This window comes from Chenopodium album, chromosome 5 (assembly GCF_948465745.1).
Source record: "Chenopodium album chromosome 5, dcCheAlbu1.1, whole genome shotgun sequence".
In the NCBI taxonomy this organism is placed as follows: domain Eukaryota; kingdom Viridiplantae; phylum Streptophyta; class Magnoliopsida; order Caryophyllales; family Amaranthaceae; genus Chenopodium; species Chenopodium album.
In genome coordinates, this window is record NC_137838.1 from 36,331,236 (window position 1) to 36,338,882 (window position 7,647).

The 7,647-nt window shown below is 37.8% G+C and overlaps 1 long non-coding RNA gene across 1 annotated transcript; it reads left to right on the forward strand.

The window, feature by feature from the left end:
- Nucleotides 1-660: 660 nt before the first annotated feature.
- On the forward strand, nt 661-3,097 carry LOC145630679 (uncharacterized). The gene is made up of 3 exons (XR_014112175.1): nt 661-792; nt 1,182-2,224; nt 2,313-3,097. It is a non-coding gene; the product is annotated as an uncharacterized LOC145630679 (long non-coding RNA).
- Nucleotides 3,098-7,647: the final 4,550 nt, after the last annotated feature.

Below are 7,647 nucleotides of genomic sequence, written 5' to 3' on the forward strand. Positions count from 1 at the left end.
CGCCAGCTGGCGCCACGCAATTGGGTGTAGCGCCAGGTGCTACACTTAGCGTGTTGCGCCAAGTTTTGGCGTCTGGCGCCAACCGCGGCGTCTAGCGCCAAGTAGCGTTGACTCCGTATTCTATCCCGTTTAAAACTGCTCCTAATTCGTGCATAAATAGCCCCTTGCCTAGCCGATTCTTTTCATAATTTCGGCAAATAAAATAATTTTTGGCCTTAGAAAAATAATATCATGTCTCAAGTCACCGAAACATTTACCCAATGCACCCATGAATGGTGTCGGTCTCTTATTGCAAAAGAAAGAAAAGAATTAGATTTGTTTCACTTGGGGGGAATTTATTTGGGCTGGCAAAAGCTGACCCGACCCAAACCCAACCCGAAATAAATGGGTTTTGAAAGAGATTTTCAACCCGTTTATGTAATTGGGTCAACCCGAACCCGACCTGAAGTTAAATGGGTCGGGTACAGGTTGGAAATCCCAACCCGAAACCAACCCGCCTAAACCCATTTAATTAATTAGGTTGGTTTCAGGTCGGGTCAACCCGAACCTAACCCACCTAAACCTGTTTACCAGCCCTAATTTTAGTTATTTACACCCTAACTTTTAGATATGGGCTAAGCCCAAATATCTAACCATAAAAATTTATTCACGCCGCCAATTCCCCTCTTTCACTCATTCTCTCTCCTCTCTCTCTCTCTCTCTCTCTTTATCTCTCTTCTCTCTTGTTTTCATATTTTTTCCATGAAAATTGTTTATTAAAGCTTGTGAATCTTCATCTCAACATTGTCAAAGGTAATTTACTTGCTAATTAATTCTCTTTACTTAATTGTTCTGTTTTTTTATGCATTTTAGTTCTTCAATTTCATCTCAACATTAGTTTGTTTTTATGTGTTTACTTGTTTGCGATTTAATTTCTTCGATTTACTTTTTTAATCTTATTTAAGCTCGTTTGTTATGAGCGCGTTTTGTGCATGCGGTTTTTTTCACCATCTGATTATGAGTGAGATTACTTGTTTTTAAAACTGTTTTTGATGAGTTTATGAGTGAGATTAAGTTATTTTGTTTGATCTTTTCATCTGATTATACAATGCTAAATTGCTAAGTCTGCATTTGGCATTTAGTATTTTGATAAAGTTCACCTAATTATTTATCTAATTAACTAATTTATTCTCAATTAACAGATGGTTGATACTTGATTGTCCTCTTCCTCCTTAACCCGTTGAACTTGCTGATTATGAAGAATCAGATGATGAAGTTACTAATTGGCAAATATTGAATTTCTGTTCTATGTATTTTGGAACTCTTGGAACTTTTTAGTGTTGTATAATTGTACTATAAACTATGCAGCAAGTGGCTTTGAATTTGCATTTGACATTTTTTTTTATGTTGTTCAATATTTTTGGTTAACTTTTGAAAAAGAATTATATTTTTTATTTTTAAAAATTACAAGATTAGTTGAAAAGATTACAGGTTAAAAAAAATAACAAGGTTAATAAATTTTTTTTTTAAATAAAAAAAAGGTTAAGACGGGTCGGGTTCAGGTCAACCCGCTTAAAACCAGGTCGGGTTCGGGTTGAATTTTCTGACCTGTTTAAGTAAACAGGTCGGGTTCAGGTTGGAGGGTCCTGACCTGTTTATGTAAACATGTCAACCTGAACCCGACCCGACCTGTTTGTCAGTCCTAGAATTTATGGTATCAAAGGGGTAGATCTTGACTTAGATTTCATTCATACCGCTCTAGAATATTGGGATGTTGATACTCATTGCTTTAGAGTAGGGTATGATGAAATTAGCCCTTTTCCGGAAGAATTTGGTGCTATTTTAGGTTTCCCTGCAATAGACCTCATAGTAATCCCTAGAATAAATGCATATTGTTACAAGGATTTTGAACGCTTCTTCAATTTAAAAGAAAGAGATTTATCAAAAATAGTAGATGGCATTATAGTTAATTTGAAGGAATTTGCTTGCCATTATTTTGATAAACCTCTTTCTGAATCTTTTCATATTTATAGAAGAAGGGCTTTCTTATTTTGTATGCTTAATCAATTTTTCCTCAATAGTGGTAAAAATAACGAGGGTCAATCAATTATAACCACCGTACTAGAACAAATTGAATCAAGGAGAAATCCAATGCCATTGATAGTTGGAGAGACTATGATTAGTCTTGATGAATTTGAAAAAGAACCCAAAAGCACCTTTTCGAGGTTCCCTAATTTTATTACAGGTAGAAAAATAATATTTTTAATTACATAAATAAAAAAATATATTTTTGTATAGTAATAATATTTTATTTGCATTGCAATTTTTTACAGATGTGGCTAATGGAAAGGCTAGAATTAATTAGCCCTCCGGACAACATTGAGAAGTACACTCCAAATTGCTTCGTGAGGAGGAAGAAACGCTTCTCTAAAATGGGGCGCCATGAGTGGAGAAGGGTCTTCGAATCTCGCAATTTTGTTATCAAGTGGGTCATCCTATGGTGGAAAATAGAAAAGATGGTTGGTGTCAACAAGCAACCTTTCTACCGTCTTCCAAGTCTGTCTCGTATGACTTATTATTATCCCTGCAGGGTAAAAAGACAATACGGCTTGCTTCAGAATATTCCTTCCGGAGATCTTCGTCCTACCTACGAGTTCCCTGTCTCCAAAGGGGTAGACTGATTTAATGCTTATTGGAGTACTAGACCTTTATGGGAAGTAATTACCCAAAAGGTTCCTCCTTCCCTACCCAATGATGTGAAGAAGTGGTTGGTGAAGAAACCTTCAAAGGACTTGAAGAACAAATCAGGGTAAAACTGATGTGAAGAGTCGTCTAGGTGACATGGTGATTTCTGCCAAGGAACTCTTAGGTGAAAGAGTTGAATTCAAAACACCTACAATGCCTAGGAAGAAAAGTACTACAAAAGATAAGGGAAAAAGGAAAGCCGACACCACAGATAAAAAGGCATGGGTAGAAAAGAAGCATGGAGTCCTAGTTGAAGGGGAAACCATCTACTCTAAGATTAAATGTAGGTCCTCTAAAGGAAGCCTACTAGCTAAGGTTATGGATGAGGAGGAGGAAGCAGACAAAAATTAGAAAAGGGCTAGTAAAGAAAAGAAAGATTAGGAGCATTGCTTAATTTCAAATTATTAGACATAGTTTATATATTTTTATTTAAAGTTAATTTATTTCAGCTTTATTAAAATTCCATCAATAATGTAATTTTATTTTATTAATGAAATTTCAGCTTTTAATTAATTATTTACTTTAAATTTATTTTATTGAAGCAATGAAAACCGAAAAAAATTAATTTTAAGAAATCCTTCGAGTACGGAAGTCGAAAATTTTCCGAAAAATACCGAAATATGCTCAGAATTTAGCTGTGAATTTGCGCCGCTTATCTGCGACTGGCGCAAGCCACAATGGTCTAGCGTCAGGCGACAGTGACGTCGGCTGGCGCTGATTATCGTTGGCTGGCGCCAGAGTTTTCTTTGCGACGCCGATATTTCGCCGATCTTCTGTCGAATTTTTAATTAATTCTAGGACGCGAGAATGTCGAAAAATAAAGTGGTCGTACCCGTAAAGGGTTGCCTACGTATCCTTTCTTAAGGAATCAGGCCAAACGTAGCTCTCTTGAGTATCCTACTCAAGTAATTATGGGTAGTACTTCTTAAGTTGGTCAAGATTTGTCATGTTCGAGAACTCATTGCCGTCCATATCAGTTAGTTTTGCTGCACCTCCTGACATGATTGTTTTGACAATGTAGGGTTCAGACCAATTAGGTCTAAATTTTTCCCTTGGATCTAAAATGTTTTTCCTTAATGCTTTTAACACCAAGTCTCCTACTTTGATATTTTTTTTCTTGACCTTCTTATTAAAATGCCTAGCCATACGAGTTTGATAACACTGAGTGTGATGTAGAGCTTCTAGTCGTTTTTCATCAAGTAGAATTAGCTCTTCATATCTTGCCCTAGTCCATTCGACTTCATCGAGTTTGCTCTCTAACGCGATGCATAGAGATGGAATTTCTAGTTTGACAGGTTGTACGACATCCATTCCATATACTAGGGAAAACGGCGTATTTCCTATTAATGTACGAATTGACGTGCGGTAACCCCACAATGAGAAGTGAAGTTTTTCAGACCAATCTTTATAATTTTTGGTCATTTTCTCGATGATAATCTTTTGATTTTTATTAGCTGCCTCGACTGCTCCATTTGCTTGAGGTCTGTAAGGGGAAGAATGATGATGTTGAATGCTATATTTTTGTAACAATTCTTCACATTCGGCTTGAAAGTGAGTTCCATTGTCACTTATCATTTCATGTGGGACTCCATATCGACAAATAATATTCCTCTAGATAAAGAGTGCTACATGTATTGCAGTGTGTTTAGCGCATGATTGCGCTTCGACCCACTTTGTGAAGTAATCAATTGCTACTAATATATATTCATGGCCTCCTGTTCCCGGGGGAGTGATTTAGCCGATGATGTCAATTCCCCATGTAGAGAATGGCCATGGTGACGTATAATTGTAGAGTAAGGATGGAGGAACATGTTGTAAATTGGCATAGATTTGGCACTTAGGGCATCTTTTTACATATTGATGGCAATCCCTATTCATTGTAGTCCAATAATATCCTTCTCGCATTATTTTTTGGACTAACATTTTGCCATTTATATGAGTGCCACAGATTCCTTCGTGGACTATTCTCATTGCTCTTTGTGCATCCTTTTTCCCTACACATAAGAGAGCTCGACCCTTATGTACCCTTTTATGTAGCTCATTGTCTATGAGTACATATTGGGAAGCAAAGAGTCTTAATGCTTGTTTTGCTCTTTTGTAAGCATGGGGAGGGTATTCTCCTTTGGTGACATAATTGAGTATATCCGTGTACCACGGTTCTTCTTCTTCTTCTTCTTCGTCGTCTTCTATAGCCTGGATGTATGCTGGTTTTTGTCTTTTCTCTATAGTTAGAGGAATTTGCTCGATTTCCGTGGGAATCCTAACCATTGAGGCTAGTCTTGCCAAGGCATCAGCAAATTGATTTTCTTCCCTGGGTAGATATGTGTATTCTACCTTCTCTAAATGATCGGTGAGAGTTTCCAGATAGGTTTGGTAAGGGGCTAGACTTTCGCTCCTTACTTTCCACCTTTTAGATATTTGATTGATAATTAAAGAAGAGTCTTCGAATATCCTTAACTTTTTTACTCCCAATACCAAAGCTATTTCAAGGCCTACCACGCATGCTTCATATTCAGCAACATTGTTGGTAACGTCGAAATCAAGCTTTATGGAGATTGGAACATGCTCTTCTTTAGGTGATACTAGTAATACTCCAACGCCACACCCCTTTTGGTTTGAGGCTCCGTGGATGTATAAGGTCCAGGTATCATCTTCAGTGACCATTCAGTCTTCATTTGGAAATTCATTGTCTTGTATTGGCGTCGAGTCTTCTATTGGGAAGTCTGCTAGAAAGTCTGACACCACGGATCTTGTAATAGCTTTTTGTGGCATAAACCTTACATCAAACTGGGCTAGATTGACTATCCATCTCGATATGCGTCCATTGAGTGTAGATTTCTCAAATAGATACTTGAGTGGATCTAATCGGGAGACTACGAAGACGGTATGCACTAGCATGTAATGTCTTAACTTGGTTGTGGCCCATACCAAGGCGAGGCAGAACTTATCAAGTGGTGTATAGCGTGCTTCATATTCGAGCATCTTCTTGCTTAGATAGTAGATTGCGTTTTCTTTTCCTTTTACTTCTTGTGCTAGCATAGCTCCCATTGTCTCTTTAGTAACCGTCAAATATAACCTGAGAGGTGTTCCGGGAAGTGCTAGTGCTAATACGGGAGGATTTGCAAGATAGGCTTTGATCTTTTCAAAGGCTTTTTGACATTCATCATCCCATATCACTAGTACATTCTTCTTGATATTTTTGAAGATTGGTTCACATATTGTTGTCAATTTTGATATGAACCTACTTATGTATTGCAACCGGCCAATAAATCCTAGAATTTGTTTCTCAGTCTTGGGCGGTGGCATTTACATGATTGCTTTGATCTTCGTTGGGTCTATCTCTATTCCTCGAGAGCTTATGACATAACCCAAAAGCTTGCCTGAGGTAACTCCGAAAGCACACTTAGATGGATTCAACCTCATATTATATATTCTAAGCCTTTCGAAAAATTTCCTTAAGGCTACTTAATGGCCTGGACGGTCTTTTTATTTCACAATCATGTCGTCGACATATACCTCGACTTCTTTATGCATCATGTAATGGAGTAAGGCAGTTGTTGCGCGTTGTTAAGTAGCACCCGCGTTTTTCAACCCGAATGGCATTACCGTGTAGCAGTAAGTACCCCGTGGTGTTATAAAAGTTGTTTTCTCCATGTCTTCTTCTGCCATGAGAATCTGGTTGTAACCTGCGTACCCATCCATGAACGATAGGAGCGCGTGATTTGCCGTGTTATCTACTTGAATATCGATGTGTGGCAAAGGGAAGTCGTCCTTTAGACTTGCCTTATTTAGATCTCGATAGTCGACACACATTCTTACCCTTCCGTCCTTCTTCCGAACTGGGACGACGTTGGTGATCCATTCGGGGTATTTGGGTACCTTGATGAAACCTAAAGTTATTTGTTTTTGAACTTCTTTTTTTATTTTAAGAGCTACGTCGGGTTTCATTCAACGTAACTTTTGTTTTACGAGTTTCATTCCTAGAATTAGTGGTATAGTGTGTTAAGCTATTTCTCTATTAATGTCTGGCATATCCTCGTATAACCAAGCAAATACATCGATAAATTCTTTAAGTAAGTTAATTAAATTGGTTCTTCCTTGTTCATTTAGTGTTAATCCGATTTTAACTTCTCTTTTATTGGTTGAATCATTTGAGATATCAACCGTTTCAGTTTCTTCAATTACCGGTGTTTTCTTTTTGAGTGTTTCCATTGCTTTAATAAGTTCTTTGTCTTTTTCATTGTTAGTTAAGCAATGCTCGTCATCTTTGGTTAGAGAAGAACACAAGAAATAAGGAGAAGGAGAAATATTAATATACTCTGAGATCATTACATCAAAGAGTGATATGTCCTCAGGGACTTGATCACTAACTATTCTTGGAAGAAAAATAGAGAGAGGAGGTGTTACTACTAAAGACCTAGAAGACTCTATAGGGAGAGACTCCGACTCAGACTATGACGATTCTTCAAACATTGGTCCTTGCCCTGTCGTGATGGATATTTTTCTTCCACTTGGAGTAGTCACCTTGATAGTCTTGCTCCACCCTTGTAGTGATCCTTCAGCTGGGGTGATTAGCTTCTAGGGATCGAAGCTTTCGCTTTGTAGGACTGTCTGAATGAGCGAGGAGTTGTCTTCTCTGTAAGTTGGCTCATTCTTTTCTCACCTAAATAATAATCCATGACGTTAAAGTCAAAGCATGGGGGTGCTTTCTCCTTATGGACAGGAGTTGGGATTTCATCTGTGAAATAACAGTCCAAGAAAATCTCAAATCCCGGTTGCCTTATGCCGTTTACAACAAATGGCTCGGGAAATTCATGGCATGGATAGTCCTCTCCTTCTTTTATAAATTGGCCATTAAGTGTAAGAGGGTACTGATCCATTGGGATTGCTTTCTTTTGAATGCGAGCGTCTCTACGTGCCTTT